The sequence below is a fragment of the Molossus molossus genome, unplaced genomic scaffold, assembly GCF_014108415.1.
Source record: "Molossus molossus isolate mMolMol1 unplaced genomic scaffold, mMolMol1.p scaffold_m16_p_1, whole genome shotgun sequence".
Lineage (NCBI taxonomy): Eukaryota > Metazoa > Chordata > Mammalia > Chiroptera > Molossidae > Molossus > Molossus molossus.
In genome coordinates, this window is record NW_023425344.1 from 80,247,436 (window position 1) to 80,275,416 (window position 27,981).

At 38.6% G+C, this 27,981-nt stretch overlaps 1 pseudogene; it reads left to right on the top strand.

The window, feature by feature from the left end:
• Positions 1-27,981, top strand: LOC118630425 (annotated as a pseudogene).

Sequence of the window (27,981 nt, forward strand, 5' to 3'; positions counted from 1 at the left end):
ATGATCATCTACTGGGACCTCATCAGCCATGATGAAATGTTCTCGGACATCTACAAGATCCAGAGATCACAGAGGGGTCTGTACCTCTGGAGGCGGAGGGGAAGGAACCAGCTTTACAGAAGAAGCCTACAAGAAGTCATCAAAGGTGACATGAAATCAATCCAAGGGAAGCTTGAAGTACAGAGAACAGCAAGAGTAAAACCTTTTATTACAGGGCTACAGAACAAATCTGGCACGTCCTTGCTGACTCAAAAACTACCGGTCTGTCTTGACGACAGCATGAGTCCAGGTGGCACATTTGCTCTGCTGGACCACCCTGAGGATGGTGTGGCCTATATGTGATTCTCTTTAAGGATGGTTCAGAAATGGGAAATGTTAATAAGTTTGACAATTTGGATCTATCGCCTGTCATCATAACTGGCTGCTGCTTTTCATCCACGTACCAGGACTAGACAAATGGGACTGATGGTGTCTTGAAATCTTCATTTATTTTGACCCTGATTTACTTGGAACAATAAATCTCATGCCATGTAGGTTGTCAAGAATAAAATGCATTTAAAGTCAAAAGATGTGTGTGTGTGTGTCTGTGTGTGTGTGTGTGTGTGTGTGTGTGTATTTCCCCCCTTGAAATGCTGGGAGTGACTTTGGTAGGAGTAGGGGAGGGGTGGTTAGATAGAAGTAGGACAAAACCAAAGAATAATTTAAATCCATTTTCTGAAAGTGAAGTTTCTGGACGCTAGCTCATCTGTGGAGGCTGTGAGAAAATGCAGGTCGGTGGCCCCTTGGTTGAAGAGCACAGACACACGTGCTGGGAATAAATTGCTTAATATTTTTTGAAACTTACATAAAATATGTCTTTTCTAGGGCATCCCTGGTACCTCAGCTTCCAGCTGTCTGCGCCTGCATTCCGATTGGGGCTTCTTGTTACATTTGTGCTCATTCTCTGGCCAGTATCACCTAAGCTATCGAAAGTAAAAGCAGGTAATAAAGGAGACCACCCACACGGAGAACCCCTAGAACTATGGTGACCTGTGTGTGTTTGGCGGCAGAAGAGCCAGCTGTCCTTTCATGTCCAGGTTGCCTATGGAAGAGTAACACAGTAGTGACGTTAAGAAATATCTCTTAGGCCCTGGCTAGGTAGCTCAGCTGGTTAGAGCATCGTCCAGATACACCAAGCTAGCAGGTTTGATCTCTGGTCAGGGCACATATAAAAATTAATCAATAGCCCTGGTCATTTTGGCTCGGTGGTTAGAGTGTTGGCCCACAGACAGAGAGTCCCAGGTTCGGTTCCTGCTAAGGGCATATGCGTATTTTGGTGGCAGTTTGTCCCCAGCCCTGGCTGGGGTCGTGTGGGTGGCATCCAGTCAATGTTTCTCTCTCTCTTCCTTCTTCTCTCCCTCCTGCTCTATCTGAAGATAAATGTAAAAATGTCCTCGGGTGAAGATAAAAAAAGAATTAATTAATCAATGCATAAGTGGAACAGTAAACCTCTCTTTCTCTCTCTATCTTCTCTCTCTATCTATCTCTCCTCCTTCCCCTCTCTCTAAAATAAATAAGCATGTCCTCAGGTGAGGATTAAAAAAATACAATTCAGTCATTTTATATGACTTTATCCACCATGTTTTGGGAAAATTATATGTGTTATCAAGCAGAAATTAATTCCTTCATGTAGGCCACTATGACTATCTTATCAACTTTCTAAAACATAAAGTTATCTGAAAACAGTGGTACAATAATTTATTTCTAAATGATTTGGACCAACATTTTATGAGCCCTACAATATATGATCCTTACTAAAACTCCACTGGATGAAGAAGTGTAGATGGGCCAATATAACTAATTAAAAAATAGTTGTAGCATAAAATGAGAGATACTTTATTTCTCACAAAAAATAAAATAGACAGTTTTTTATGTCAAAGAAACATACACATGTAATGAGTTCATTGACAGACATTTACATGTCATTGTGTAAATCATTCCTTCGCACATGCACAGAACCTTTAAAATATTTTGTAGGGAAAATAAACTTCTAGATCAAAACAGACCATCTTTGGAAATTGAAAATAAAAAGCCTATGATTGTTTCCATGTTCAGAAAGAACTGAGGGTACTTAAAGAGTTGATTGTTGTTCCAAAAGATGACATTCATTCACACCAGGTAAGCAAAACTGACCGTATCATTTTATCCCCAATTAGCACATGGCTGACGATTGTGGATTCACGGAGAACTGGGTTGAAAAGAATTATAAAGTTGTACCTGGGCCCAGCAATGCTTTCCATGTGCTGCAGGAAGGGCCATGGGCACGTATTTGCCATCCCCAATTTATCCTTAAGTGAAGCCATCCCTAAGCTAACATTTTCCCTTGCCCCTGTGTCTTCCAATTAATTCATTTATTAGTTTCTTTCTCTTTCTGAGTTTTGCCGCTCATTCAACGCTGTCAGTGTTGTTCAATCAGGTAACTCCCCAAATAAAGTAAGTTCCCTAGGGCACAGGTGCTCAGGCCATTTTAGAGTTTGGTACAGTGTATGCAATTTATTGGGCACTAAAAGAAAATTCTGCACCAGACGTCAATCATCCAACTCTGGAATATCATAGAAAGAACGTTACCCTGCTGTAACAATTACCACAAGTAGGATATAGACCAAGGCAAATGCCAATAATTTATGATATAAACGTGACGTTAGTAAGGATCAGCACTAAAAATTTAAAAAAATTAAATGCAAGAAATAATTTTGGTAAAGACTATAAAAATGAAGACAAGGAACTGACGGCTGTTGAATACCTTCAGGAATTTTATGTACAGTATCTCTTTTAACCCTTGCATCAGTTCTATGAGTAATAATAGCTAACATTTGCTGAGCACTTACTGTGTGCCAGTGACTGTTTTAAATGCTTTATCACCATTAAGTTGATATCATGTAATAGTTGTCTAATTTTCACAACTCTATGCAGTAGTTCTATTACTGTCCCATTTTACAGCTGATGAAACTGAGTCACAGGAAAACTCAACTAGGTGACAAAGCTGGGATATAAATCCAGGCAATCAGAGGCCACAGCCCACACCCTTAAGTACCCCACAGAGCTTATTTCTCAGATGAGTATACTGAGGCATAGAAGAGTGAAATAGCATGCTCAGAATTAAAACCCAGATCTGCGTAACTCCAACATCTATAGTCAATGTACCACCAAAGAAACAAACTTTTTTTTTTTGAACTGAACCCAGGACTCTCTGGTCCGCAGGCCAATGCTCCAACCGCTGAACCAAACCGGCCAGGGTGAAACAAACATTTTTAAAGTATTTATATTAGATTAAATTATAATAAGCTTAAAGCAAATGAAAATATCAATCCCTTATATTGGATATTTTTTTTTTTACTAAGCTTAATTAAACCACTAATCAGATATGAAACTCTCTTCCAGTTCACAAGACAATAGGTTTTTATCAGCTGGAGGCCAAACCCAAAGTGACTGTATCTATGACGCAAGACAATTGAGTGTGCTTAGGATAATAATTCTTTTTAAATTTCAAGAAAAAATTAAATGCAATTGTTTTCTTGAAAACGCATAGGAGCACACTGATTAGGGGATGAAGGAAGAGGAAAGGGGCATGTGAGCCTTAGGGCTCTTATTTCACAGTCCTTCCAGGGAACAGAAATAATTGAGGACATTTTCAACTCAACCTTTCCAACACAAGTAAACACCAGGCAACTAGAATCTAAAATAAGTGAAAGCAACAGGAAGAACAAACTAGACATAAGCAAGAAAAAAAGAACAGAAGTGGAGAACAGATTGTTTAGGTAAATTAAATATGTTCCCATTCACCTAATGCTGTTCTAATGTATAATTTTCTTATGGAGAAGTGTTTTCACAATAGCTGCGATAAACAGAAAAGTCTATTGTCTAATGAGTGATGCCAAGTCAGTATCAAGATAAAGCCTTCCTCATGTGCCTGGGTTCTCAAGAATCCCAGTATGAGGACATTTCAACATTCCTGTTGTCATTTCTTTACTGTGTACTCCGAAGTTCTTCCAAAATTTCATTTTGATAACATTCAATAAACTAATAACCCACCCACCAGTAGTCAACTTTGAATTGCTGCATTATTGCAACTCTGGATTATGTTAATCATAAATTGTGAGTGTCGAACTCAAGATTAAGTGTTTAAGGACTCTCCCTTTGGAAGCTGAGCCTGTCATGTGTCAGGGCTCAAGAGCTATTCATTAGAGCGGAAATGCCAACACTGTCCTGGAACAAAATGTGTGTAATCGCTGCCAGCATTTTCACTGTCAATTAGGATTCAGAAATGACCATGCTCTAATAATTACTAAAAAAAAAAAATAAGTGTTCCTCTCAATCAATATCACAGAATCATTCCTCTCTTGCATTTTAAAAAGAAGGTATCATTGGGTCTGATGCATTGACTCTCGTGAAAATACAGCAGGTCCTAGAAAATACAGCAGGTTGCATTATAACATTGATCAGAAGTCATAATAAATTTAACTCTTGTTTATATCAGTTAATCTATGTAAAAATTGTTTTTGATGTATGTCATTTTACCCAAAGTCACAGGACCTATTGATGACATTATATGAGGACTTACTATATAGTATTGGGGAGATATTTTCTGGTTACATGTCTGCCCTAGTTGACTCACAGATCATTTCAATGTGTGTGCCTTATCATGGGTGCACTGCATTTCAGCTAACGCAACCCCACTAACTTTGAGTCTCTCTCCTTGTCTCTTAGCTCAGATTCCTGAGTTACAAAAAATAATGAACTGGTACCTTACCCCCAACCCAGTATGCTGAGCCTGTCCTGCATCTGGACATGCCAAACATATAGCCTTTTTCTAATAGAATAGTTACACTCTTTCTTTATTCACTGCTGACATTTTAATGTTACTGAAAAATGAGACATTCTTTCTTGCTTTAGCTTCAGTGAAACTCAGGGGGAATTTAAAGGCCTAGAGTATGATCATAGGAAAATAATAAATCTCCACATTTGACTTTTTTTTCTGATACCAAAGTACTGTATGTTAAAAGTAAGCCAATGAAGACTATAATAATTTGGATAAAATATTCTGATATCCTTCTTGGATTTGGCAGTAAGAACAAATATATGTTAGATGAGCACTAGGAAATGGGGTTATTAATAAATGCTACTCATTCATTCATCTATTTCTTCATTCACAAATATTTATTACCTTCTAAATCTCAAGCACTGTTCTAAGTGTAGGATACAAGAACGGAAAAAAAAAATTCCTTGGCCTCATGAAGCTTATATTCTATTTGGGGAAGACAGAACAACAATATAAATAAGCAAACAATATAGTATAATGGGCTATTATAATTTCTAAGGAAAAAATAGAGAAAGAGGTATGGATTATTGGTAGGGAAATGGTTTTTTAAAATGAGTATGTTTTCTTCTAAACATTTTCTCTAATTACACAAGTTTATAGCATAATATTCATTTTTTTTTTAAATCTTGCAACAAACGGAGCACATTCTGTGGAAAACTTTGAAGTATCACAGAAATCAAAGATACAAAATAACTCTAAGGTTATAAACTTAAAGTCGCATGCTCCATACTGCTGAAGAATTATGAGACTATTGAAAAATTGGAAGTGTTTTTTACTTGGTTGACCCCCTGGATTCTATTAGAAGATAATCTGTTGAAGCTACATAAAATGTCAGTTTGCGAGGGATAAACCAATTGGGCCTAAACTTTTGAAGAATTTTAAGGCTTTGGTTAACCTTTTCTGCTCAGGAATTTCACCAGTAAGTACTGAACTCTTCTCGCCGTTAATATCTAAAAACTTGAATTTGAGTTTCTTTTTATACATGCTGCAGAAATTTGAAGAATGTCATCCTAAATGCAGCTAGGTTACTTTAATACAAGAGTTGTAGCAGAATGAGTGCTATATACCATATTTTCTAAAAAAAAAAAGAAAAAAAAGAAGAACAAGTAACAAAGTGAGCCAGGGAGAATAACAGAACTGCTAAATATCGTTACCCAACACTTCATCCTTCCACTCCCAAGTATAGAAAATCAGAGGGTGGGTAAAGGGAGGAAGGGCTTTGGGGTCCTCAGAGCCTGTAAGTTCTGTTGACTTACAATTCCCTTCCTTTCTCATGAGATTTCTTCTCCTCCCGAAAGCCAAATTCTAATTTGATTAGAATGATTCCATCACAATGGAACTGGTATCTCATTCCCCTGTTGGCTGTCTGCTAAAGCAGCAGGACTCACTGATCTGCCCCTGAACCTACGCAAGCAAAGGAAAAGAGAGTTGGAAAAAGAGGCAGCCGCAGAGCAGCCTGCACCTCCACTTGGACTCTGGGAAGGATGACTGAGCTTAGAAGTCTTGCTGGGCTTCACCCTAGTGGCCCAGCTATTCAGTGAGCTGATACAGCAAAAGGCTATGGTGAACCACTTATGGCGGGAGCTGAGAAGGGGTGGAAGAAGTTAACCAGAACTGAAGTCCCCATGCAAGGTACTATGCAAAGGGAAACGTCTGCAGGAGCCTCCAACAGCCCACATCCTTTACCCACAAGTGAGCCAGCCTTGAATCCTTGCCCCACCAAAGGCACCCATTCTCAGGTAGTGTTAATCATAGGTGCATTAACAAACAGGAGAGATCTGTAAAATGAGGAAAGTTGAATAATGAGATGTTTGCCTTGTTGCCTCTTCCTTTTTCCCACTCCAGCTCAGTAAAAAAAAAAAAAAAAAAAGACCTAGAAGAAGCAGAAGTACAGAAGTTTGTATCAAGACATGTTTTGTGAGCCCAGACAGTGTGACTCAGTGGTTGAGCATTAACCCCATGAACCAAGAAGTTGTCAATTTGATTCTCAGTCAGGGCACATGCCCAGGTTTCAGGTTCAAACCCCGGTAGGGGCATACAGGAGGCAGCCAATCACTGTGTCTCTCTTATCGGTGTTTCTATTTCTCTCCCTCTCCCTTCCTCTCTCTCTAAAAAAAAAAAAAAATCAACAAAAACATGTCTTTAAAAAATAAATAAAAATATGTTTTGGGGGACTGAGCAGAGCTTTAATAACCTGAAATAACTAAAGAATTATAAAATCTGCTCATTATGCTAATAGAGAGTTCACAATTCAGTGGGAGAAAGGGGATGCAATATTTTATAATTAAAGTGGAGTCTGGGGAAAAGTAAAACACATTCACACTTAAAAATATGACCTATATTACTAGTTGCGAGAACACTTAAAGTAAAGACATATACTTTAGTTCAAAAACCAAACAATATCAGTGCCTGGCTCATAGTATATACTCAATAATGTGTGTTGTTGAATGACTCCATGGACATATTGATATACACTCTCTAAGAAATCAGTTAATAATTCAACAACTATAGTTAGATAAATGTACAGTAGTCTCTCCAGTTTATGATATCTATGGTCTAATTATTCCATCCACAATTCTGATAATTTTCAAATGCTATTTGAGAAGTGACAGCTTTCTTTATAAAAATATACCTCGCAGACTTAAATGTGACTCATGAATCCATAAAATTCCTAGAAGAAAATGTAGGCAACAAAATTTCAGACATCATACACAGCAGAATTTTCACTGATACATCCCCTAAGGCAACAGAAACAAAGGAGAAAATGAACACATGGGACTACATCAAACTCAAAAGCTTCTGCACAGCAAAAGAAACAACCATCAACATGGAAACGCAACCCACTGTATGGGAGAGCATAATGCCAATGATATATCAGATAAGGGGTTAATTTCCAATATATAGTGAGTACTCATATAACTCAACAAAAGGAAGACAAAGAACCCAATTTAAAAATGGGCACAGAAACTAAATAGACACCTCTCCAAACAGAACATACAAATGGCTAAGAGACAAATGAAGAAATGCTCAACATCACTAATCATCAGAGAGATGCAAATGAAAACAACAATGAGGTATCACCTCACACCTGCCAGAATGGCCGCCATCAACAAATCATCAAACAAGTGCTGGTGAGGGTGTGGAGAAAAGGGGACTCTAGTACACTGCTCGTGGGAATGCTGGCTGGTGCAGCCACTATGGAAAACAATATGGTGTTACCTCAAAAAATTAAAAATTGAACTGCCATTTGACCCAGTGATCCTACTTCTAGGAATATACCCTAAGAAGCCCGAAACACCAATCAGAAAGAATATATGTACCCCCATGTTCGTAGCAGCACTATTTACAATAGCTAAGATCTGGAAACAGCCCAAATGTCCATCAGTAGACAAATAGATTTAAAAAAAAAAAGTGGTGGTAGATATACACAATGGAATACTATGCAGCCGTAAGAAAGATCTCTTATCCTTTGAGACGACATGGAGGGACCTGGAAAGTATTATCCTAAGTGAAACAAGCTGAACAGAGAAAAACAAGGATCATATGATCTCATTTATTGTGAACTATAATGAACATAACAGTCTGAGGAATGGGGTAGTCCCAGAGACATGGAAGTGGGGTACAGACTGACAATCCCCAGAAGAGGAGGTGGTGGGGAGAGATAAACCACAGAACTTATAGACATGTGTTCATGAACAATGGACATGGACAACAAAGCTGGGGACAGGGTGGAGAGGGAGGGGAGGGGGGTATCAGTGGGGGGAAAAGGAGAAACATCTGTAACAAAAATAAATTAATTGATTAATTAAAAAATAAAATAAAAAATTAAAATATACCTCAAAATGTGGCTGCCAGGGGCTGGAAGAATAATGGTGGGAAAGTTCTCCTTTGCAATCAACCTTCAAAGCATAACTCGCCATTTTCTCATACTATAACCAGGTTTCTTTCTAGTCACCTATAGGGGAATGTCTATTTATTGGTAGAACTATGATCCTTCTGAGTTTTCTGAAATATTATTTTATTTTCTCTTACTTTCAGTGGGGCATCAGCATTGAATGACTTCCTCACACCACACTATCCCTATAAAGGAACTTAGAGTAGGTGTAATCTAAGCCTATATGCATTACTTTATCATTCCAAACCATGAGACACATAGATATAAGTGAGTGCCCAAAATCACATGGCTGGGCAATGATAAAATCAGGACTAGCTTACAACTGGTCACCTCCCCTTTGCACTACTGCCTCTGACTCAGACCAGTCCTTTACAGTATACTCCCAGCCAAGGTAACCAACTAAATCAAACAGCATATCTTAAAGCTGCTAGATACATGTCTACCCTTTTGGAATTCTTTAAACTAATTTATTATAGCTTTCTCAAGAGATATTAATCACAGATTTTCATATAGATCAAGTGGTATGAATGAGAATGAATTTTCCTGTACTCCTTTTCCAATTTTAATCAAAATTAATTGTTGATGTCTTATAGGCAACCACCCCACTCCCTTCAGTTTTCTCTTCATGATCTAATATTCCAGGCTGAAAGATGCTCCACAAAAGACCTAAATTATTACAATTTGTTCTTGACTGCAGCAAACACAAGTAATTGAGGCAACTTGGCCTTTTTTTTTGAAGTGTTCAAAGAGGATTTAGGGAGTGGAGAGTTTTGAAAGCTGTTAATCATGTTCCCAATACTATACTGATTAGCAGAATAAAAAATCCCAGCAGGAAGTTGTTCTTCTGGCTTCTCATACACAATATCATCAGGTTGCTTTCTGCTTGTTTTTCTAAGGTTTAAAACCAGATTTCATCAAGCTCGATGTAGTCACAAACCCTAGGCAGCAGGCACCAACAATAATAAATAAAATACTAAAGATACTCACAGCTCAAGAAGAGAAAGCTTTGAATTAGGGCTATGCTTTAAATCAAAGACTGCCTGCTATAATTACTCCCACAACTGAGATTAGAAAGTACATCAATATTCTGTCTTATTTCTCCTGAATTAAGTCTGTTCCTGATTTCTTTGCAAAATATTTGGAGTTCCTAAAGCATCCAAATACATAATAGTATAACTTTATCAACAGAAAACCTGATCAAATGAGAGCACTTGAAGAAATCTTAAGCAGGAATATGGAATTATAATTAATAAATCAGGAAGGTAGATAAAAATCTTTCAGAAGCAGCTTTGGCCAAAAATAATGGCTTTGTAAAAAAAAAAATCATAAAGCTATGATTGCTGTAACAACTAGCCCCAAAGGTTTTACTTTCTAGTAAAGGATTTAATATATTAATAGGCTCAAAAATTACCTTTAGACCCTAAAGTTAAAAATTAAGATCAAAAGACTTTAAAAGGTGATAATAGTGAGGGCCTTAATAACAATTTATCCCAAAATATTTTAAGACTAAATTTGACACTACTAATAACAGCCAGTTAAGTGAGAAACAATGGCATTAAGCAAGAATATGTGTGCAGAAATAAATAAAATCAGAAGTGGAAGAGGAGGTGACAACCAATACCACAGAAACACGAAGGACTATAAGGAAATATGACAAACAATTATACACCAACAAATTGAACATGCTGGAAGAAATAAACTCCTAGAAGCATACAGTTTTTCCAGGCTGAATCAGGAAGAAACAGAAAATCTGAACAGACTGATTACTAACAATACCGAATCAGTAATCTAAAGACCCCAAAAAGTCTAGGTAAATTTTACGGAAGAATAAATACCTACACTTCTTTAACTATTGCAAAAAAAAAATTGAATAGGAAGGAAGGCTCATTTGATAAGGCTAGCATTACCTTGATAACAAAACTATACAAAAATACTACAAAAAAAGGAAATAGGCCAATATCCCTGATAAACATAGATACAAAAATCCTCAACAAAATAATAGCAAATTGAATTCAGCAATACATTTTAAAAATCATACACATGATCAAGTGAAATTTATCCCCAGAATTCATGGCTGGTTTAATATCCACAAATCAATTAATTTGATATACCACATCAACAAAATAAACTATAAAAGTCATATCATCATATCAATATATGCATAAAAATGTTGACAAATCCAATATCAATTTATAATAAAAACCCTCAGCAAAGTGGAGACAGAGGGAACATACCACAATATATTAAAGGCCATACATGACAAACCACATCTAATATCATACTCAAGAGTGAAAATTCTAAACAAAAGCTTTTTCTTTAAGATTAGGAACAAGACAAGGAAGTTCATTGTCACCACTTTTATTCAACACCACAGGAATAAAGAGAGAGAAAAAAAGGCATTCAAAATGGAAAAAAAAAAAAAAACCTGTTACTTTTGCAGATGAAATGATATCAAATATAGAGAATTCTAAAGAATCCAGGAAAAAAAAAAACTATTAATTCTGATGTATTAATTCATTAAAGTACCAGATACAAAAATAACATTCAGAAATTGATTGCATTTTTATACAACAATGAACTATCAGAAAGAAAATTAAGAAAACCATCCCATTTACAATTGCATCAAAAATAATAAAATACCTAGGAATAAATTTAACCAAAGAGATAAAACACCTATACTTGAACAACTATAAGACATTGAAGAAAGAAACTGAAGAAGATACAAATAAATGCAAGCATATACCATGCTCATGGATATAGGAAGAATTAACATCCTTTAAATGTCCATACTACACATCTATATATTCAATGAAATCCCTATGAAAATGCCAATGACATTTTTCACAGAACTAGAACAAAATAATTCTAAAAGTTATATAGAACCACAGAAGATTCTAAGTAGTCAAAGCAATCTTGAGAAAAAAGAAAAAGTTGGAGGTTTCATGCTTCCTGATATTAAACTATTCTACAGAGCTATCATAATCAAAACAGCATGTTAGTGGCATAAAAACAGATACAGAGCCCTGGCCGGTTTGGCTCAGCGGTTAAAGCGTCGGCCTGTGGTACAGAGAGACCCGGGTTCGGTTCCCGCTAAGGGCGCGTACCTCGGTTGCAGTTTGACCCCGGCCCTGGTTGGTCGTGCGGGTGGCAGCCACTCGATGTGTCCCTTCACGTCGATGTTTCTCTCTCTCTCTCTCTTCCTCTCTCTCTCCCTCCCGCTCTATCTGAACAAAAAAATGGAAAAATGTCCTCGGGTGAGGATAAAAAAAAAAAAAAAAACAGATACAGAGATCAATGAAACAGAACAGAGAGTTCAGAAATAAACCCACACCCACAGTCAATTAATCTATGACAAATGATTCAAGAATATACAGTGAGGTAAAGACTGTATATTCAATAAGTGATGTTGGGAAAACTGGTCAGACACTTGCAAAAAAATAAAACTGAATCATTTTGTTACACCATATAAAGGAATAAACTCAAAGATTAAAGATTTAAATGTAAGACCACAAATGATAAAACTCCTGGAAGAAAAATATAGGCAATTAGTATTTTTTTTTTTTTGATAGGCAAGGGAAACAAACAAAAAAGTAAATAAACGGGACTACATCAAACTAAAGTTTTTGCATGGTGAAGAAAACAATCAACAAACAAAAAGGCAACCTTCTGAATAGGAGAAAATATTCATCACCAATGCATCTAATAAAGGATTAATATCCAAAACACATAAGAAACTCATACAACATAACACCAATAAAACAATCTAATTAAAAAATGGTCAGAGGACCTAACAGTTATTTCTCCAAAGAAGAAGTACTTATGGCCAATGGGTTTATGAAAAGATGCTCAACATCACTAATCATCGGGGAAATGCAATTAAAACCACAATGAGATATTAAACCTTACACCTGTCAGAATGGTTATCATCACCAAATCAACTAACAAGTGTTGACGAGGATGTGCAGAAGAGGAAACAGTCACACACTGTTGGTGGAATTATAAATTGATGCAGGCCACTATGGAAAACAGTATGAAGTATCCTCAGAAAATTAATAATAAAACTACCATATAACTCAGCAATTCCACTGCTGGGTATTTATGTGACAAAATCCAAAACACACTCTAAAAGATAAATGCACTTCCATGTTCATTGTAGCATTATTTACAGTAGCCAAGATATGGAAGCAACATGTGTCCATTTATAGATGAATAGATAAATAAGAAACAGTACATATAAACAGTAGAATATTAGTTGGCCATCAAAAGGAATAAAATCTTGACATTTTTTACCTCACAGATGGACCTACTGGGTGCTATGCTAAGTGAAATAAGTCAGACAGAGAAAAACAAATACTATATTATTTTACTTCTGGAATCTAAAAATAAAAAATAAAAAACAAACTCATAGATACAGAGAACATACATAGATACAGAGATATTTCCAGATAGGATTAGGGTTAGTGGAAGGGTGAAAAGAGGGAAGGGATTAAGAAGCACAAATTGCCAGTTATAAAAACAGTCATGGAGATGTAAAGTACAGCCTAGGGAAATAGTCAATAATATTGTAATAACTGTATATGGTGTCAGATAGGTAGATTGAGGTGATCACTTCATAAGTTATATAAATATCCAATCAGTATGTTGTACCTGAAACTAATATAATGTATGTCAATGTTACTTTTGAAATAAAAAAAATGTTAAATAAAAATTTTAAAATATTTTTTTATAAAAAGAAGACGGAGACCGAGTTCAAGAAGATGGCCTCGGTCTGGATCAGAGGGAGGGTGAGTGTATGAGAGAGAGAGCGACTGTGTGAGAAAGTGTGAGTGGATGTGAAGGTGGACGACCAAACCAGAGCACTGCAGAGCCATGGAGCAGAAAGTCCCTGTGCTGAGAACGGGAGCAGCTGGCTACCCAAGTAAGCGGCCTTTCAGGGCTCTTCTTCCTGCACCCCGGGGAGGTCCCAACATTTCGGAAGATCCCTGGTCTTCCCTGGGAGGAGGCAGTGGGAGCAGCTAGGGCCCAGCAACCTGAGGCATCAGCGTACCTGGCACCATCGGACCAGTGGATGCTCTCTGTCAAGACCGACCAGTGCACAGTAGTGGAGCTCCCAAGGTACTGGTCGCGGAAGCCACAGACAGCACGGATCCCAGCACCATCCCCCATAGTAGCAGCCCAAACAGGAATTACAACTAAAATAAAGACAAATCCTTGGAAAAAAGCAACAGAAAAGCAGCAGGACAGGACCATATAACCAGGGACACTGGTAGGATCTGCAGAGGCTCAAGAGGGTGGTGGGCTGGGAGCCCAGGGACAGCAGCAGTCTTAGCTGTGAGCAGCACTGTTGGAGAATAAAGACCAAGCCCACTCCACAGCCCAGAGAGCCAGGACAGAGCACTAAAAAATAGCCACAGCCACTCTCCTGGGGGTTACAGCAGAGGGTGGGCAGACTGGGCTGGAACTCTGTGGGGACACCCGGGATATGCAGAGCACTCAGAGTTTTTGCTGAGTTGCAGCCACAAAGAACAGTGGACAGTGTGCTCCTTCCTCGAGCTGTGGAGAAAAGCAGCAGCACCACCCTCAGAAATTCAGCCTTTCCCAGGTGAAGCAAAGAAATAAAAATTGAGACTCATTAACAACCAGCATCTATCCCACCCTCTGGAAATCCTCTCATGCAGAACACCAGGGCTACATTTCAAGGCTCTGAGTAACTGAGACTACTAGCCTCCAGGAACCAGCTAGAGGATAATTAAACCTTTCCTGGGCTTGAAAATCTACCCAGGAAAGTAAGACTTGACAGTGGTGTTTAAGATGGGCCCACCCAGTCTCCTCCAAACCCTATAGAGGGAGCCACAAACAGCAGAACACCAACACCCACAGGGAAAATTTGGCAGGCTCCAAAACCCATGGAGATAACCAAAATGGTGAAACAAAAAACAATTCTCAAATGAAAGAACAAGAAAACTCTATCGAAGATGAGATAAATGAAATGCAGTTAAGCAAATGATCAGATGTAGAGTTCAGAGCCATGATCTTGAGGAAGCTCAACAGCATGAGTAAGGACATCAGCACCATAAGTAAAGATATAGAAACATTGAAAACCAACCAAGTGGAAATGAAGAATGACATAGCAGAAATAAAGAACACATTGGAAGGACTAAACAGCAGAGTAGAGGAAGCTGAGGCCCGCATCAGTGAATTAGAAGGCAGAGTAGAAAAAAATCAACCAATCAGAAAACCAAAAGAAAAAAAAAAATTAAAACACAGGAAGACAGCTTAAGAGAACTGTGGGACAACTGGAAACATAATAACATTGACATCATAGGAGTCCCCAAAGAGGAAGAAAATAGGCAAGGGCTAGAGAATATTTTTGAAGAAATAGTGACAGAAAACTTTCCTAACGTGGTGAAGAAAGAAGGCATTCAAGTTCAAGAAGTACAGAGAGCCCCAAGTAAGAAGAACCCAAACAGGCCCACACCAAGACACATAGTAATTAAAATGCCAAAATTAGAGACAAAGAGAGAATCCTAAAGGCAGCAAGAGCTACGAACAGGTAACCTACAAAGAAATCCCAATTAGGCTATCAGCTGACTTCTCAACAGCAACACTACAGGCCAGAAGGGAGTGGCATGAGTAATCAAGATCATGAAAAACAAGGATCTGAATCCAAGACTACTCTATCCAGCAAGGCTATCATTCAAAATAAAAGGTCAAATAAAGAGCTTTCCAGGAAAAAAAAAAAGGCTAAAGGAATATATTAACACCAAACCAGCACTGCAAGATATGCTAAAAGGACTGCTGTAATTGGTAGAATAGGAAGAAAAATAGAATCGCATTAAACAAAAATGGCAATAAATATGTACATATCAATTATCACCTTAAATGTGAATAGTTTGAATGCTCTGATAGACAGAGTAGCTGACTAGATAAGAAAGCATGACTCTACATATATGTTACTTACAAGAAACCCACCTCACAACAAAAGACACACATAGATTGAAAGTGAAGGGATAGAAAAAAATCTTTCAAGCAAACAGAAAGGAAAAAAAAAGCTGGGGTAGCAATACTCATATCTCATAAAGTAGATTTCAAAATGAAGACCATAACTAAAGACAAAGAAGGCCACTACATAATATTGAAAGGATCTATCCAACAGGAAGATATAACCTTGGTAAACATATATGCACCCAATTTAGGAGCACCAACATACATTAAAAATCTTTTGGAGGGCTTCAAAGGAGAAATCAACAGCAATACAATCATTGCAGGGGACTTCAATAACCTACTGACATCACTGGATAGATCTTCCACACAAAAAATTAACAAGGAAACACAGACTCTAAATGAAACGTTACATCAAATGGATTTAATGGATATCTACAGAGAATTACACCCCAAAACTGCAGAATTCACATTCTTCTCAAGTGCACATGGGACATTCTCACAAATAGACCACATATTAGGGCACAAACTAAGTCTCTACAAGTTCAAGAAAATTGAAATCATATCAAGCATCTTCTCTGATCACAATGGCATGAAACTAGAAATCAATTGCAAGAACATGCAAAGACATTTGAAAACATGGAGGCTAAATAGCAGGTTATTGAACAATGAATGGTTACCATGGAGATCAAGGAAGAAATTAAAAAGTTCCTGGAAACCAATGAAAATGAACACACAACAACACAAAATTTATGGGATGCAGCAAAAGCAGTTCTGAGAGGGAAGTTTATAGAACTACAGGCCTACCTCAAGAAGCAAGAAAAATTTCTAATAGACTACCTAACCTCACAACTTAAAAAACTAGAAAGCAAATGAGAAGAAAACCCCAGAGCAAGTAGAAGGAAGGAAATAGTAAAGATCAGAGCAGAAATAAATGACATGGAGACCAACAAAACAACTCTAAGTATCAGTGAAACAAAGAGCTGGTTCTTTGAAAAGATAAACAAGATTGATGAACCCTTAGCTAGACTCACCAAGAAACAAAGAGAGAGAACCCAAATACACAAAATCAAAAATGAAAGAGGAGAAATAGGAACTGGCACCACAGAAATACAACGGATTGTTAAAAAATATTATGAACAATTATATGGCAACAAATGTGACAATCTAACCAAAATGGACAAATTCCTAGAAACACATAGTCCCCCAAAACTGAACCAGGAAGAGACAGAAAACTTGAACAAACCAATAACAACAAAAGAAATTGAAGATGTAATCAAGACTCTCCCAGCAAACAAAAGCCCAGGCCCAGAGGACTTTATGGGGGAATTTTACCGAACATTAAAAAAAAGAACTCATACCCATTCTCTTCAAACTATTTCAAAAAATTCAAGAAGAAGGAAGACTTCCAAACTCATTTTATGAGGCCATCATAATTCTAATTTCAAAACCAGATAAAAACACTACGAAGAAAGAAAACTACAGACCAATAACCCTAAAGAACATAGATGCCAAAATCCTGAACAAAATACCAGCAACTCGAATCCAGCAATACATCAAAAAAATTATTCACCATGACCAAGTGAGATTTATCCCAGGGATGCAAGGCTGGTACAATATTTGCAAATCAATAAGTTGATACACCACATAAACAAAATGAAAGATAAAAATCAGATCATCATATCAATAGACACTGAAAATGCATTCGACAAAATCCAGCACTCATTTCTGATAAAAACGCTCAGCAATCTGGGAATAGAGGGATCATATCTCAACATAATAAAGGCCATATATGAAAAACCTACAGCGAACATAATACTTAATGGGCAAAAATTAAAAGTATTTCCCTTAAGAACAGGAACAAGACAATGATGCCTACTTTTTCCACTCTTATTTAACATAATACTGGAAGTCTTAGCCACAGCAATCAGACAGGAAGAAAAAATAAAAGGGATACAAATTGGAAAGGAGGAAGTGAAAATGTCATTATTCGCAGATGACATGATACTATACGTAGAAAATCCCAAAGACTCCATCAAAAAATTTCTTGACTTAATAAATAAATTTGGCAAAGTAGCAGGATACAAAGTTAATGTCAAAAAATTAATGGCATTTGTATACACCAATGATGAACTCACAGAAAGAGAAACTAAAAAATCAGTATCATTTACTATCGTGGCAAAAAAAAATAAGATACCTAGGAATAAAATTAACCAAAGAAATAAAGGACCTATTTTCAGAAAATGACAGGTCATTAAAAAAAAGAAATTGAGGAAGATATAAAAAGAGGAAGCACATACCTTGTTCATGGATTGGAAGAATTAACATCATTAAAATGCAATCCCCATCAAAATACCAATGACATACTTCACAGAACTAGAACAAATACTTCAAAAGTTCATATGGAACCAAAAAAGACCTCGAATAGCAACAACAATCTTGAAAAAGAAGAACAGAGTTGGAGGGATTACATTACATTATACTACAAAGCCACTGTAATCAAAACACCCTGGTACTGGCACAAGAACAGGCAGCTAGATCAATGAAACAGAAAAGAGAACCCAGAAATGGACCAAAGACAATATGCTCACTTAATATTTGACAAAGGGGTCAAGAGCATACAGTGGAGTCAAGACAGCCTCTTTAATAAATGGTTTTGGGAAAATTGGACAGCTACATGCAAAAAAATGAAGCTAGACCATCAACTTACACCATACACAAGAATAAACTCAAAATGAATAAAAGACTTAAATGTACTCATGAATCCATAAAAATCCTAGAATAAACTGTAGGCAACAAAATTTCAGACATCATACACAGCAGAATTTTCACTGATACACCCCCTAAGGCAACAGAAACAAAGGAGAAAATGAACACATGGGACTACATCAAACTCAAAAGCTTCTGCACAGCAAAAGAAACAACCATCAAAATGGAAAGGCAACACACTGTATGGGAGAGCATAATTGCCAATGATACATCAGATAAGTGGTTAATTTCCAATATATAGAGAGTGCTCATACAGCTCAACAAAAGGAAGACAAAGAACCCAATTTAAAAATGGGCAGAGGAACTGAATAGACAACTCTCCAAACAGGATATACAAATGGCTAAAAGACATATGAAGAAATGCTCAACATTACTAATCATCAGAGAGATGCAAATGAAAACAACAATGAGGTATCACCTCACACCTGTCAGAATGGCCGCCATCAACAAATCATCAAACAACAAGTGTTGGTGAGGGTGTGGAGAAAAGGGGACTCTAGTACACTGCTGGTGGGAATGCAGACTGGTGCAGCCACTATGGAAAACAATATGGTGTTACCTCAAAAAATTAAAAATTGAACTTCCATTTGACCCAGTGATCCCACTTCTAGAAATATACCCTAAGAAGCCTGAAACACCAATCAGAAAGAATATATGTACCCCCATGTTTATAGCAGCACTATTTACAACATCTGGAAACAGCCCAAATGTCCATCAGTAGACAAATGGGTAAAAAAGCAGTGGTACATATACACAATGGAGTACTCTGCAGCTTAAGAAAGAAGGATCTCTTATCCTTTGAGATGACATGGAGGGATCTGGAAAGTATTATGCTAAGTGAAACAAGCCATACAGAGAAACACAAGTATCATATGATAGCACTTATTTGTGAAATATAATGAACATAACAGTCTGAGGAGTGGGGTAGTCCTAGAGACGTGGAAGTGAGGCACAGACTGACAATGCCCAGAAGAGAGGGTGGTGGTGGAGAGATAAACCACAGAACTTATATGCATGTATGCATGAACAATGGACATGGACAACAAAGCTGGGGACAGGGTGGAGAGGGAGAGGGAGGGGGAATCAGTGGGGGATAAAGGAGAAACATCTGTAACAAAAATAAATTGATTAATTTTTTTAAAAAAGAAGTAGAAGATGGAGCCCAACCAGTGTGGCTCAGTGGATTGCGCTTTATCCCATGGACTGAGAGGTGCCAGTTCAATACCAGACCAGGACACGTACCCAGGTTATGGGCTCAATGCCCAGTAGGGGGCATGCAGGAGTCAGCCTATGGATGTTTCTTTCACACATCAATGTTTCTATCTCTCTCTCCCATCCTGTCTCTCTAAAAAATCAATAAAAAGATATTTTTTTTAAAAAAGAAGACAGATAAGTTAGGAGAGCACAAATGAGCAGTCTGGAAGAAGTCTTTCAATTTTCTGTAATCCATCTCAAGTGTGACCTGTTAAAGTTTTACAGGAAGGAGAAGACATAGGGCTGGAACAAAATTCTAGAGTTGGAATACCTTTATTCTAATGTACAGTTGCGGCTATAAAGACTGTCTTTGTAGACTTCCCAAATCTATTTACAATGCAGTGAGCAGAAAACATTGTGTTTTCTGTAATATAACACCCTGTGATCTTATAGGAAGGATATAAAGTAATAAAAGAAAAAGTCACTTGCTTAAAAGAAATTTCAATTTATGAGTTGGAAAATAGGGGAAGAATGCACATAGCAATGAATACAAGTACACAAAGGCTGGAATCATGTAAACTTATTTTCAATTACACTCTAGGTTGTCATTTTTTTCAAGATCTGTCCTTCAAGAAAGAATAGCTTTGCCCTGGCTGGACCGCTCAATGGGTCAGCGCATAGCCTGTGCATGAAAGTGTTGTGAGTTTGATTCCCTATCAAGGCACCTACCTAAGTTGTGGGTTTGATCCCTGGGTCATGAGGAGGCAACAATTGATGTTTCTCTCTTACATCAATGTTTCTCTCTCTCTCTCTCTCTCTCTCTCTCTCTCTCTCTCTCTCTCTCTCTCTCTCCCTTCTTCTTTCTCTAAAATCAGTGGAAATATAACCTCAGGTGAGGATATTTAAAAAGGGGGGGGGCTCCTTCTGTATGGTTATTTAGGATGTCCTGGGAAGTCATACCACTCCTCTGAAACATCAGCTATAAAATCCAACTTAAATAACATAACATTTAAAAAAAGCACCAACTATCTTTCAGAAAATGTTCTGCCCTATCAATGGAGATGATTTTCCCTAGGATCCAGCCTTCTCTCTCCAGAAACTCATTTCTTCATGTCTAAGTTATTTAGATCAGTGGTTTTCACAGTGTAATTCCCCAGAAAAACAGCATCAGTATTACCTGGGAACTTCTCTGTACTGGGACCAGCAATCTCTGTCAACAAGATTTCCAGATGATTCTGATGCATACTCAAGTTTAAGAACTACAAGCTTAAATTAACACCAAGGGAGTGGACACAGAAAACATCAGTGGGATGAAGAATTTTACTTTTTGGCATTCCCAATCCTATAAAATGTTGGCCCAAGGTGGGTATGGACCTTGTACATCTATTTTTCTTCCAGTTCTTTCAGTAGCACAAATTGCAGGGATTGATTATTTTCTTGATTTTTCATCAAGAAATTCTGAACTTAAAATAAGCACACGCATGCCCATACACATACCTCCTAAAGTTTACAAACATTAACTCTGAGAGGCGGAGTAAATAAACCCATGAGGATGATAGAAATGTTCTTCAAAAGGCCCATTAATTTAGAAAGACACAAATTCTCACAATAGATTCAGTACTTCCTGTTAGTGTGCATGAGTGTGTATGCCTTTCCTTCATCTTCTCCAATTTATCAACCCCTCTGAACCAGTTGGAACGAATAAGGAAGCCCATTACCTAATGAACTCTCTCAAAACTATACAAAAGCATACTCTTTGACTATGGAATTCCAACTGGCTTGAAATTTTAGCCATGATTCATTCTAAACCTCAGTCTCAGACAGTTGAAAAAAGAGGAGAGAATCATTATTCGGTCTGAGAAATGATAGTCAATTCAATATTTTTATGAACATTATTTGAATGTGTGAATGAATGAATGAATTGAATTGAATACAAACTGCGTACATATGAATGTTGATGAAGCATTGTGCCTCTGTTATACAATTCTAGCATTTTAATTATACTGCTTACACTTTATAAAGAGTGAGAACCTGCCTGCACAGAAGAACATAGGCATCATATTTAAGATAATAGTCAAGGGCCATTGAACAGGAGTTTCTTTCTCTGCATTTTTATGAATCTTAAATACTTACTTTGATGGAGATTAATGTTCCCTCTGTAATTAAGTACAAACCAAGTATTCAATCTCTGTACCTCCCCAATTATCAGGCCATACTTAACTCATCATAAACTTTAGATGAGCATTTGATAAAGTATCTTCTGAATTAAAATTTCACTTTCATAATGATCTTAATTGTTTTTATGCCTACTATTTACTTCTTGTGAATTATAGCTTGACAACTTAAATTTTTTTTCATGCAGTTAACTTATACCAAACTGACTAGTTATTACAGAGAGAGAGCAGCCTTTGGTTGTAACAGGTAGATTTAAAAAAAGGAAAACCATCAGAACATGTAAGATGTCTTTAAACCAGATGATTACTAACATACCTTCCAGCTCTAAAATCTAAAGTAGTGGTATCTAAATAAACATGTTGATTCTTACAGCCTTTGATAACTGGCATAAAGAACAGTAAAGAGAGAAAATAACTTTATGTTTGAGAGACAACAACCTGGCCCAAAACTGAATGTCTAGCCAGCTGAAAGATTAAAGAGAGCAAATGTGCAAATAAAAGATGATAATCAAGAGGCTCTGAGGTTTCCTTTGTGGGAGACCCTCACTATTCAGTCCTAATCTCTGCGTTAGGTCATTTCTCTGAGTCTGACTCCAATTCATGGTAAGAAAAGTAGAACGGTGTTTGGAGTCCACATGCATATTAATTCAACCAAATGGAACTCACAGACAAAAATAAAATGGCCACAAACTGGCAAATAAATTGCTTATAGAGTAAAAACATGATAAAGGATATTTATCTTTAGCTATATTTCACAGTCAACAAAAGGGGAAGTTATCTTCTAGTGCCACTTGGATTCGAGACACGTTGCGCCAGGTGCTCTGGGGTTTCAAAACTTGAAGGTGGCATGTGAGAAAGGATCAATATATGAATCAGAAATAGGTTTTTCTGTAAATAACAAAAATGCAAAACAATATTAGGTTTAAAAACAAAAAGAAGTGTATTTTTCTCTCAAGTAAAATTCAATAAGATCCTTCTATTTTGTGGCCCACTTGGCATGGTTTCCATGATCAAATTCCCCTCATAGTCCAGGATGACTTTTCCAGCTCCAGCCATGTACCTGTTCCAGTAAATGAAGGAAAGAACAAAGAAAAAGAAAGGCACACTCTCACCCATAAGGACACATCTCAAAAGTTTCACTTACATTCCATTGGCCAAAATTTAGTCAGATAACCACCTGGCTACACAGAAACTTGGAAAATAGTTTTCATTCTGGTCTAATCAAAATTTGGTAGTTCCAGCCCTGGCTGGTTTGACTCAGCAGTGAGACTCTAATGTTTGTCAAATTACTGAACCTCTCTGTACCTCATTTTTCTCATGTGTAAAGTGAAGCTAGTAATGATAGGTTTATCATAAGATTGTTGTGAGTATAAAATATGATAACACAAATAAACTGGTTAAACGGTATTTCATGCCCTGGCCAGTTTGGCTCAGTGGTTAGAGCGTTAGCCTGCGATCCAGAGAGACTTGGGTTTGGTTCCTGCAAAGAGCACATACCTCGGTTGCGGTTTGTTCCTGGCCCCAGTTGGGGTTGTGTGGGTGGCAACCACTCAATGTGTCTCTCTCATGTCGATGTTTCTCTGTGTCTCCTTCCCACTCTGTCTGAAGATAAATGCAAAAGTGTCCTAGGTGAGGATAAAAAAATAATAATAATAAAATAAATAAATAGTAATTCCATTACTTAGAAAGAGGGGGAACTCTAGGGGGACCATGAAGCTTATCTTCTAAACTGAAATCCTATTGAGTTGTTAAAGGGTACCATTAATAATTATACCAGGACAGGATACAATAACCGGGACATTCCTAAGGAGATCAGATTTGAAGAAACAGCCAGCCATCTCTTCCACTGTTAATAATACTGACTACCATTTTTGAAGACCAAAACATGCATCAGGTGTGTAGTAGTCACTTAGCATTTTACTTATTTATTAAATATTTATATTTATAATTTACTAATCCGCAAAGCAACTCTATGAAGTCAATAATTTTGCCCCCATTTTAATGGTTAGGGCCCAGCCAGTGTGGGTCAGTGGTTGAGCATCGACCCATGCACCAAGAATTTACTCGATAGATTACAGGTCAAGGCACATGCACAGGTTGTGGGTCAAATCCCCAGTGAGGGCATGCAGGAGATGGCCAATCAATATCCTTTTTCATCGATGTTTCTATCTCTCTCCCTCTCCCTTCCTCTGTCTCTAAAATCAATAAAGAAAAAAAAATCTTTTTTTAAAATTTAGTTAACTTACCTATAGCCACACAGATAGCAAGTGTCAAGTCTAGAAATTAAATTAATTGCTTTCTGAGTCCAGAGCTCATGTTCTTGCACAGTCCTAGTCCCAGTTGCTACCGATTTATGTAAAAATAGGTTCTCTGATCCCAAATGCATTATGCTAAGTTAAAGAAGCCCACCATTAAAGAATCTACACAATATGATTCTATGTATTTATAAAGAAAGGCAAAACTAGAGTGATTGAATGCAGATGACTGATTGTGGGGGCAAGAATTCGGGAGGGGATTATCTGCAATGAGGCAGAAGGGCAGTTTTGGGGGTGATGGAAGTGATTGAGCTGGTAGTTGGTTGAGTTCATTTATTAAAACTCATTAAACTGTATACCAAATATTAATAATTTTCATTATATATAAATTATACTTCAATAAAACTGATAATAAATAGAGATGTTCGATAGAAGATAATTAATAGATGATAGATAGATAGATAGATAGATAGATAGATAGATAGATAGATAGATAGATAGATAGATGATAGATCGATCTTTGGTATGGCTAAAAAGAAATGGTGGTCAAGGATATCAGAGGTAAGGGAGGTCAGTTTGCAGTTCTCTGCTTACAACCCTGTGTTCCCATCTGTATTTCTAGAGGTGGAGATCAAACTAGATATCCTCTATTTCTCTAGCTCTATGTGTTCCTGTGCCTTTCAAATGAGCTAGAGTTCTGGACTGGGACTCTTCCTCGAAGAACCCCAAGAGATCTCCTTTCTAATAATATGATTATTTTTCTCAGATCATACTTGCTTCCACCTAACTTGATCACATGGTTAAATTCTTCAGTTTTTTCTTCCCCAACCAGTTTATTTGGCTATCTATGTGTCTATGATTATTGAATGATCAAGAGGTTGGATCCTCTAGGAGCAAAGGAGCAAGGCCCCTAATAACTGTAACACTTCCAAGGACAGGAATACCAGGACTTCTGTAAGCAGAGTTGCTATGGTCTTGTGAGGCACTTTGCTTGCTAGACAGAAGAGTTTTTACTCAACTCAGTGGCCACATAAGAGCTATTTGAAGAGATTTCTGTAGATTTTGTGTAGGAGAGTGGTACAAAAAAACCATGCTTCAGTGAGATGGATCTGGCAAAGTTTTATAGGATGGGTTAGAGGAGGCAGAGACTAAAGAAGGTAAAAACAATTAGGAAGCCTTCACAATGGCTCAAGTAAGCACAAGTGAGGACCTGAATGAAGTGGGGCAATGGGCACAGATAGGCGAAGGTGAAATGACATGAGACAGCTGAGCGCTGTGGAGGAGGGTGCAAATCAGTTCTTCTGCCTCCGCCCACTGTCCTCTGGCCTAGACCCAGAAGTGCAATTGGGAGGAAAATCACTACAGTCTGACAAATAAAGGTGTGGGTGGGCCCGGAACAACCTATTGAGACACTGAAATTATGATTTTCTCCCTATAATTTATATGTTTTCATCCTACTCACAGTATTTAGGTATTTGGGAATTTGGGAGGGGGGATGTATAATTACATACATTTTTCACAGTGAGGGAACACTGACATTAAATGCTTTGCAAATTCTTCTTTGTTAAATTAAGTTATAATGTACTGGCTACCATCAATAAGGTGATTATTGTCCTGTTGTCCTCAAACAGTAATTCCGTCTCCTCCCTTTAATTTTTCTGCTTATTTTACATGTGCCTTCTCCATTGCCTACACAGTTGACAATATTTTTCTTTTTCTTTGTTTTTATTCTTATTGGCCATATTTTATAGCAGGTTTATAAAATTTAACACCCACTATAACTCAGATGTAAAGAGAAAGTAAAAGTTCTTTATATGTAGTTTTCTACTTAATCTGGCTTTCTGTTTTAGCCCCCTCCCCACTGGTTACCCAGAAAAGAAATTGAATAAATTAAAACTTAATTTCATCCAATACTGTTGACTTCTCCCACAGAAATATTAAGTCTTTCCAAAGAAAAACCAGTTAGTTCCTGAGCTACCCCGACTCCTTGCTCTTCTTCATGTGATGGCTGAGCTAGCCTTGCTCCCTGCATAACATATGGTACATGATGGTGGGTGTGGGAATTAAGGCTTCGGAGTCATCTTGGTGAAGAGAGTCTTCCGTGCAATGTATTTTGCTTCCCCTGGTCTCCATGGCAACACCCCTGGCTCCTGGGTGCTGTTTGCCCTGCTTCAATGCAGCATAGCTTCACTCTGTCAGTGGAACTCAAGTTTTGGTCTCTCCAGGCCTTGTCAGCATCTGGTACTGTATGCTTGTAATCTGTCTCCTCACCTCTACCGTCACTGGCCACAGATCTCTGCATGACAGCCACAGACTTCTTCCAGTCCACAGGTCTGGTATATAGCAACTCTCACTCCACATGCAGAATCACGTGGGGGGGGGCCCTGAATCTCAGTTCAGCTCCTCACTGTACATCCCTGAAGGCAGCTCAAGAAGGCCATACTGTCTGATCTCCTTCTATCCACACTGGTGTCTACATTGCTGCGGCCATGCCCGAGGTTGGTGCAAGCTGAGGCTCAGAGGTGATTTCCCAGTCCTGATAGGTAGCAGGGAGCAAAGCTGCCTGGCCTCCTTGCTCCCACACGATCTTCCCTAACCCATCTCCTTCGGACAAGCCAGTGCTGCACGGGTCTCATTAGATGTGTGATCTCAGAGAAATTATTTACCGGCTCTGTGTTCCAGTTTCCACAGCTGTAAAATGGAACTAAAATAATAATTTACCTCATGTTCATATTGAGAGGATTGAATGGGTTGATTATATATCAGAGAATAATGCATAGAAAGTTCTCGATACAGTAACACTTTTTCTTTCCCTTCTCAAAAATGTCTTGGGATAGAAAAAGAGGAAGAGCCCTGGCCAGTTTGGCTCAGCAGTTAGAGCATCGGCCTGCGGTCCGGAGAGACCCGGGTTCGGTTCCCGCTAAGGGCGCGTACTTCGGTTGCAGTTTGTCCCCGGCCCTGGTTGGTCCTGCGGGTAGCAGCCACTCGATGTGTCCCTTCACGTCGATGTTTCTCTCTCTCTCTCCTTCCTCTCTCTCCCTCCCACTCTATCTGTACAAAAAATGGAAAAATATCCTCGGGTGAGGATAAAAAAAAAGAAAAAGAGGAAGATGCTGTGAGCTGAGTCGCGCCAGGAGCTTTGTGGGGCAGAGAAGTCATGATGAGGAGGGCCCGACCATGGTGGCTGGGCCCGCCCGGGCCGGGAGCACAGCCCCAAGGTCTCCAGCCTGCCCAGTGTTGGGGCGCTCATGTCGGACAAGAAGCCGCCCAAGGAGGCGTCCCCACGGCCCCACGACCCCACGGCCAGCCGAAAGCGCCTCCGCCAGGGCCACCCTGAGGCCACTGCTGCTGCGGGACACGGCGCCCAGGAAGCGCAAAGCCCGGCGTCGCTGGTCAAGCCCTTGGAGACCGCCTCGGTCAAGTCGGAAAATTTAGAAGACGGAGCGGAGTGGATGCAGGAACCCGGCGGATATTCGCCGCCGCGACACACAGGAGCCGCACCCCCTGCACCCTGCGGGAGCCCAAGGCCGAGCGGAAGCCACGCACCCTTCACCACGCCCCAGCTCCGCGCTCTGGAGCACGTGGGGCAGAAACAGCGCCTCGCGGGCGCAGAGCGCCGAGTTCCAGCTCTGACCTCACAGAGACCCAGGCCAAAATCTGGCTCCAGAACCGCAGGGCCAAGGCGAAAAGACTGCAGGACGCAGAACTGGAAAAGCTGGAAATGGCTGCAAAACCTATGCTGAGCTGCGGCTTCAGTCTCCCTTTCCCCATCGACTCGCCCCTGCAAGCAGCATCCATATGCGGAGCGTCCTACCCTTTCCATAGACTGTGCTCCCCATCCCGCCCGTCGGATCTGCGACTCCCCTCGGATATGGCGCGTACCACCTATCCTAA